Here is a 7,500-nt window from a genome sequence, read left to right as displayed (position 1 = left end):
GCTGGTTTACATGAAGATGTTTTGTCCCAAATTCAGACTATTCTTCAGACATGCAAAAATTTTGGCATAAAATTGGTTAATGTTTGAAAACAAAGGAACATTGAGTATAACTTCCTAGAATGGAGAACTCTACTTTGACACCATCTTATCTAATAGGCTGAAAACCTCAATTAGTTACTATACTTAAATAGGCTTCAGAAAATTCAGTTTCTCCAGCATCAAGTCCAGCTACTCTTGCTCAGTTCCTGTTGTGCTCACTTTATAGCAAGTCAGTGGTTCCTACAACCTGACAAAAGAGATCATTAGCCTGATAACATCTAATAATGCCAACTCCAATAGATTAATTTAGGGACTTGTCATGATGCATTCATGCTACTAAGGGGAACACACTCGAGTTCTTACCCAAAACTCTAAGCATAGAAAGGAATCTTCCAAGTGTATATATACTCAGTGACATCCAAGACTTAAATAATACCATTAAACTTTGAATGTAGGTCTGTATGAATATGGTTAATATCAAGTTTGACTCCTGAAGCCTACCAAATTGAGGAGCATTAATACTGAACGAAATCAAAAATCTAATTAGAAACATTTTATTTTAAATGTGCCAAATAAAACCCCACATTTTCAGACCATAGGATGTTAATACATTCAACAAAAATTTATATTACCTTACTGCTGTGAATTTACAGAGTAATAGTCCAGATCCGTTTTGATTAGATGGTTAAATTACCCTTCCCTAAGTTACACTTTACAGACATCACAAATCCCTTATAATAATGTAAACAAAATAACTTTTCCCTAAAAGGTGAACTTGAGAACTTCAGTCCACTCTTTCAGGACTTGCACTTCTTCACGGACTTCCTGAGGGGGAATGACCTCTTTTTGGAGATGGAGATCTGGACTTCGATCGGATGCTTCTTGGTTGTGAAAGAGACCTGGATCTTGATCTCGACCTGGACCGGGATTGGAAATACCTCGATCCTTTTACAGAACCAGACCTAGACCGTCTGAGTGAAGCTGATCTTGATCTATGAAGAGACACAGATCTTGATCGCCAAGGAGACGCTGATCTTGACCTCCTTCCCCTACTCCTGCTGCGAGAGCAAGAGTATCGCCTACCTCTGGATCTTGAATGTGATCTAGACTGTGACCTGCTTCTTCTTCGGCGGCTATAGCGATGACAATCATAAGCTAATGACCCTTTTCGCCACACTCATAGCATCTATCATTGGGATCAAAGGGACGTCGGGCAGGTGGTCTATCAAAACGAGATCTCCAAGGCATGCCTGTTGAGAGTTCAACTCTCATTCGGGAACCACAAATCACTTTCCCATTCAGGCTTCGCACTGCATCTTCTGCATCTCTAGGGTCTTCAAATTCCACAAAGGCAAATCCCTGAGGATTTCTGGCAATCCACACAGTTCTTAAGGGACCATAATAACTGAAAGCCCTTTCTAACTCTCCTTTGCCAGCACCAGTTCCCAACATACACCTTGGTTTCTCCTCCGTACAGCCTGTAACGTGACATGATGACTGGCCTGCGAGCTCGGCTCTTTCAGCTCGCAGCGCCCAGTGATCAATTACTACAAAACCTACAATGCAGCCACATTCACCAATGGTCCCGGCGGCACTCAAGACTACCAAGTTTTAAACTACTTTTGATGGCTTATATTAGGAAGCCTTGTCAGAATAAAGGGAACTCAAACTCTGATTGATTAGTGTTGTCTGGTATATCATAGTCAACTGCCTTAGACCAAGGGTTGTGTGTTAATGCTATTTGTGTGTTACTGAAGTCTGTCAGAATGTGATCACCTGATTGCTGTTCCACTGCCACCATCACAAAAATAATGTGATGAATTTTATAAGAGTTTCTCAGGGCAAAGAAATTTTGAATAAAGAAAAAAATGTGAGAGAAGCATGCAATATTTCAAGAACACTGCTTTGTTTGCTTACTTTCCCTGTTAGATATTGTCTTCTAATATGTTTCTACTTTCCCTGTTTATCATCAGTGTCTACAATGTAAGGAACACTGAAGTTTGGTAAATGTGTTTTGTTGTTTGGGTTGTCATTTGTTTCTGGAAAATATCTGAAAATGTAGAAAATAGATCATTATGAAAATGTAGAGAATAGGACACTATACGAATTTTTCCTAGGTATTTCCCCTTCTAAATTGTAACATTTTGTTTCCTTGTAAAAGCTATGAAAACTCTAATAAATAAAGAAAATCCAGTTGTACACACCATATCCATGATACACTTCAGCCACTCCAACCCCAATGGTTTCTTTTTTAAAATTTATTTATTTATTTATTTATTTATTTATTTTTGATTGCATTGGGTCTTCATTGCTGCACGTGGGCTTTCTCTAGTTGTGGTGAGCGGGGTCTACCCTTCCTTGCAGTGCGTGGGCTTCTCACTGCAGTGGCTTCTCTTGTTGCGGAGCACAGGCTCTAGGCATGCGGTCTTCAGTAGTTGTGGCTCATGGGCTCAGTAGTTGTGGCTCATGGGCTCTAGAGCACAGGCTCAGTAGTTGTGGCACACGGACTTAGTTACTCCATGGCCTGTGGGATCTTCTCGGACCCAGGATCAACCCTATGTCACCTGCATTGGCAGGTGGATTCCCAACCACTGTGCCACTAGGAAAGTCCCCCCCCCAATGGTTTCTTTATAAATTATTTATGCTTATTTTGGCTTAATTAGTTCCTGTTTTCTTTACTTCTAATTCTCGTGTTGAGTTTATAATACAGCAGATATCAGAGGGGTTGGAAAGGAACTAATTGTTGTTTAGAGAATCTTACCAGAGTATTTTATGTACTGGTCCTTGTCCTAACTCCTGAAATCAATTTTATCAATGGCAAAGACATTGATGGGTTTAATCAAGATCAATTAGGTCTTAGTGGAGATTCATCCTGTCTTTCCAAAGCATTTAATATTTATCAAATGAGATGCAAATTTAGATAGCTGTTTACCTTCCCTAGCATTTTTAATAGTTTTACAAATATACTTGCTTCAGGGAAAAAACTCATCTGCCAGTCATAATTAAGCTCTCCAGCTTAAAATAGACTATTATAACCATGGAATGTATTCCGCTATTATGTCGAACCAGGTGGAATTTAAAATCTTGAAGACATTATTCTGTAATACATTTTGTTTCCCTGGTTTTTCCAACTTTAGGTACAAAAGTTTGATGCTAATGGACAGAGAAATTCCACCTAAACCAATGATTTTTTTTAACTTACCACTTTATGAAGATGATAAAAAGATTTACTGAAACTGAATGGATTATTACCATGTAATGTGACATGCTTACAGTTTAGAGTACTATGTGTGTGTGTGTGTGTGATATTTAGAAAATTCTCAAATCTATTTCATTTTCTGAGTAAGGAAACAATGATTTTTAACTGGTATTGTTAAGATCATTCTCTCTATTCTGATCTAGTATGGATTTCTTTATGAAAGTTTCAAGACATTACTTCCTATTACAAACAAGTTATAGTTTGCCCCAGGCTGTTTGCAATAGGATGTATATTTATATTTTAAGGACTTTATTACTATCTGCAAACCTATTTGTTGAAAGGAAAGGAATCAAGTGCCAGTTCTTTAAAAAGTTGATGTAGTAGGGTGACATGTTGAGGGCTGAGAGAGCATGTCATTCTTTCTGCACCTTTCTCCATGAATATCTACTAGCAGTGGGTGGGGATGGGAAAGGTAGGTCAGGGCTGACAGGACTGTGCCTCTATAGAAAGGAATCAATGTATTGACTGCCATCCTTGAATAGTAGCCAAGTGAAACCTGTCTGGTCTCCTAGGATGAATGGCAGCAATAGAAGCATCCTGGTGGACACTCTGGTATAGCACATAAAACGTGGCAGGGTATATGAAGATGATATCTATGTATATTGTTAAAAATTACAGAAGACCACAGGTTGTAATCTAACTGAAGCTTTCTTAGTGGATCCTACCATAAACAAGGTGCAATTCTTCACCTTCAAGGGATCATGCTAGCTTCTTCTGGGAATTAGAGTCCAGACAAATTTCATGCACTTCAGATAAAGAAGACTTGACCATAGCAACACGTGGAAGTTGTGAAAAGAACTCGGAGAAACACAGAAAGGTAAATCCACAAGAATGTGGAAGGTGGAGTTACTTCTCACTTTTTGAAAGCCTGTCAGGTTTCTTGGACAATCTGGCAAGAAGGGAGCCCTAAAGAATACTTCCAGGGACTTCCCTGGTGGTACAGTGGTTAAGAATCCACCTGCCAATGCAGGAGATATGGATTCGTTTCCCAGTCTGGGAAGATCCTACATGCCACAGAGCAACTAAGCCCGTGCACCACAACTACTGAGCCTGCGCTCTAGAGCCCGTGAGCCACAACTACTGAGCCCTCATGCCACAATTACTGAAGCTTGAGCATCTAGAGCCCGTGATCCACAACAAGAGAAGCTACCGCAATGAGGAGTCTACTCACTACAACGAAGAGTAGCACCCGCCTGCCGCAACTAGAGAAAGCCCACGCACGGCAACAAAGACCCAACGTAGCCAAAAATAAATAAATTTATTAAAAAAAAGAATACTTCCATAATTCCAGAGACTTGAGCAGAATTTAATTTTTTTAAGCATTAATCAAATAAACGAGGTTTGCATGTAATTCAGAAACAAATATTCTTTCCTCCTGGCTACACATTCAAATCTATCCTGTAGGTTTGGTTCTTTCCTGTCACCATGTGAAATCTTGGGCAGGCCTTGAATCCTAGCTCCTGACTCTCAGAAAAAAAAAGCTCTCTGTTCACTTTTAGTTATGAGCCTAATATTATTTATACAATTTAAATGTCTATTGTATCTAACAGTCAGAACTCTGAATTACATATCAAGTATAAGTTTCCCTTCTTCCCTAACTTGGACATGATGCTAGTGGGAAGGTCATGTATGACCAGTACTGTCATGAGGGTTATGGTACATTCTGGACCAGGTAGGTATTTAAAGCTATCACTTTCTTTCATAGAGTAGTGTTATGATTCTCTGGATTCTCTCTCATTATTCGAGATGTCTTATGCTCTTGGATCATGTCTAAGTCAGCCCATGGCCAGCTTTTTCTTGTTCATATGGCCCAGATTTTTTCAACAAAAAACATATAGTCTTGGTCTATTGTGTTGGGAGTTAGAGTGCAATTACTGTCCTAATACAGAGCTCTATTCTGCTTCTATAGGTCATTTCAGCCAGCCTCTGGCCTCTACATTTTTTGAGAGGAGAATATAAGTAGGAAAAGTGTTTAGGTATGCATCTTATGCCAGTTCAATATGCTCCCCAACTTCAGGCACCAAAGTCAAGACCATCACCATTGACTTGAAATGAGGTAAAGCACAATTTCCCTTACCCCCTTTTTTTTTTTTTTGCAGTACGTGGGCCTCTCACTGCTGTGGCTTCTCCCATTGCAGAGCACAGGCTCCAGACGTGCAGGCTCAGCGGCCATGGCTCACGGGCCTAGCCGCTCTGCGGCATGTGGTATCTTCCCAGACCAGGGCACGAACCCGTGTCCCCTGCATCGGCAGGCGGTCTCCCAACCACTGCGCCACCAGGGAAGCCCTCTCCTATCCCTTTTAAACAAGTATAAGTTTCTGCTGAAGAAAAATCATCCCTCTAATTCCCAAGCTCAACTTTTGAGGCTGAGGTAGATAGTGAGCCAAGGATTGCAAAACTGAGTTTTGACCTCTTCATTTGCATGTCTGGCATAAGTATGTAGCACTTCAGTTTGGACGGCCAAAGCACTTGCCACCTGATTATTTTATTCTTGGTCTTCTGGGACCATTTGTGCATTCTGGTACATAGACAAAAACTAAACATAATAGCACTCACACCTTAAGTTAGTAGAACTAATCATATCAGTTTTCTTCCTTGCAATATGTATTCAAAATGGTGACTGCCAGCTTCGTTAAAAAAGAATGGCTGGGTATTACTGCACTATTTAATTTTAGCTTTCTTACTCTGTGTTGATTATAAGCTATATTCTTTCTTCCCTAGTCAGCATTATCATCATCACCACAGTTTTGCCTACTGTGATTATGATAGAGATGTTTAAACTCCTTTGGAAGAAAGATTCATTTCTTGTTCAAAGTATGTTATGAGCTGAATTATGTCACTCCAAAATTCATGTGTTGAAGTACCAACCCCCAGTACCTTAGAATGTGATTATATGGGAGATAGAGCTGTTAAAGAGGTAATTAAAGTTAAATGAGGTCATTGGGGTTGATTCTAATTCATTATAACTGGTGTCCTTATAAGAAGAGAAGATTTAGAACAGACAGGCATGGAGGAAAAACCATGTGAAGATACAAAGAGAAGATGGGTATCTCTAAGCCAAAGAAAGATGGCTCAAAATAAATCAACCCTGCTGACACCTTGATCTTGGACTTCTAGCCTCCAAAACTGTGAGACAGTAAATTTCTCTTGTTTAAGCCATGCAGAATGTGGTACTGATACTTTGTTATGGCAACCCTAGCAAACTAATACAAGGCCCAAGCAGAAAACACATCCACACTGGCCAAACAGGGACATCATGACATTTCTTTTGCAAGCACATTAAAATCACCTTCTTTTTTAGTCTTCATACTACAGAAATTTAGGAAGGGCTTTCATTTAATCATTTCAAACTCATTATTATCTAACTCTAACAGTCTATGCATCATAAGCAGTGAGTATTATATACACCAATATCCTCCCTTAAAGAAAGACATTTTATCATGAACAAGGTATATTTTTGAAAAGACAAAATAATTTAACTTATTAAAATATCTATTAAATTTTAAATATTTGTGTAAAAATTTGTTTAAGCTAGAAATGTGTAAGAAGGGAATGAATGTTTGGCCATTTAACTGCTGTTAAATTTTGTGTAATACATGAATCAGTTAAATAAGGATCTGTTTTCTTAATTCCACATATTTGGTTAATTACAGAGGTTTACACAGATCAAAATGAACTTTTAGTTTTCACTTAAATATGTTGGTTTTTGTGGACATGGCTCAGTCTTACTTTCAGCGAGTAAGATAATAGGGTAAATGAGAATTTTTGCCACTGTTTTAACAATAATAAAGATAAATTATAGATAGTTTATATGCACAAGTAGTTCTCTTATCTGAAAGAAGTATTTCATTCCCTAATATGTTCAAAGATAATATATCCAGAAAAGTGATCAGTTTAGATCTTGAATTAACATTAACCAAAATAAAGTCATTATTTTTTTGAGTCAAGAAAAGTCTTATTAATTTTTTTCCCTAAGAATAAAGGCAGTATTCCCTTAAAGTAGTTCACAGAATTTAGAAGAAGACCTAGCTTTGGCATATATAGTCTATTTATTCCATGAATAATATTAATGAACTTAAAGAGCAAGAACTAATTATTATGTAATCAATTCTCTCACACACATTTCCATATCTTCTCTGTGATAAAGGCATTTCATTTTTCTAATGGTATATGTATTATTAGAATTGAAAGAAATAATTTCA

The 7,500-nt window shown here is 38.2% G+C and overlaps 1 pseudogene across 1 annotated transcript; it reads right to left on the bottom strand.

Moving 5' to 3' along the window:
• Positions 1 to 610: 610 nt before the first annotated feature.
• Positions 611 to 1,592, bottom strand: LOC309793860 (serine/arginine-rich splicing factor 7-like; annotated as a pseudogene). Its single transcript has one exon. The product of its transcript is annotated as a serine/arginine-rich splicing factor 7-like (transcript).
• Between the last annotated feature and the right edge of the window lie 5,908 nt (positions 1,593 to 7,500).

The sequence above is a fragment of the Mesoplodon mirus genome (assembly GCF_964341445.2).
Source record: "Mesoplodon mirus genome assembly, chromosome: 2".
NCBI classification, from domain to species: Eukaryota; Metazoa; Chordata; class Mammalia; order Artiodactyla; family Ziphiidae; genus Mesoplodon; species Mesoplodon mirus.
This window is presented reverse-complemented; position numbering and strand designations above follow the sequence as displayed.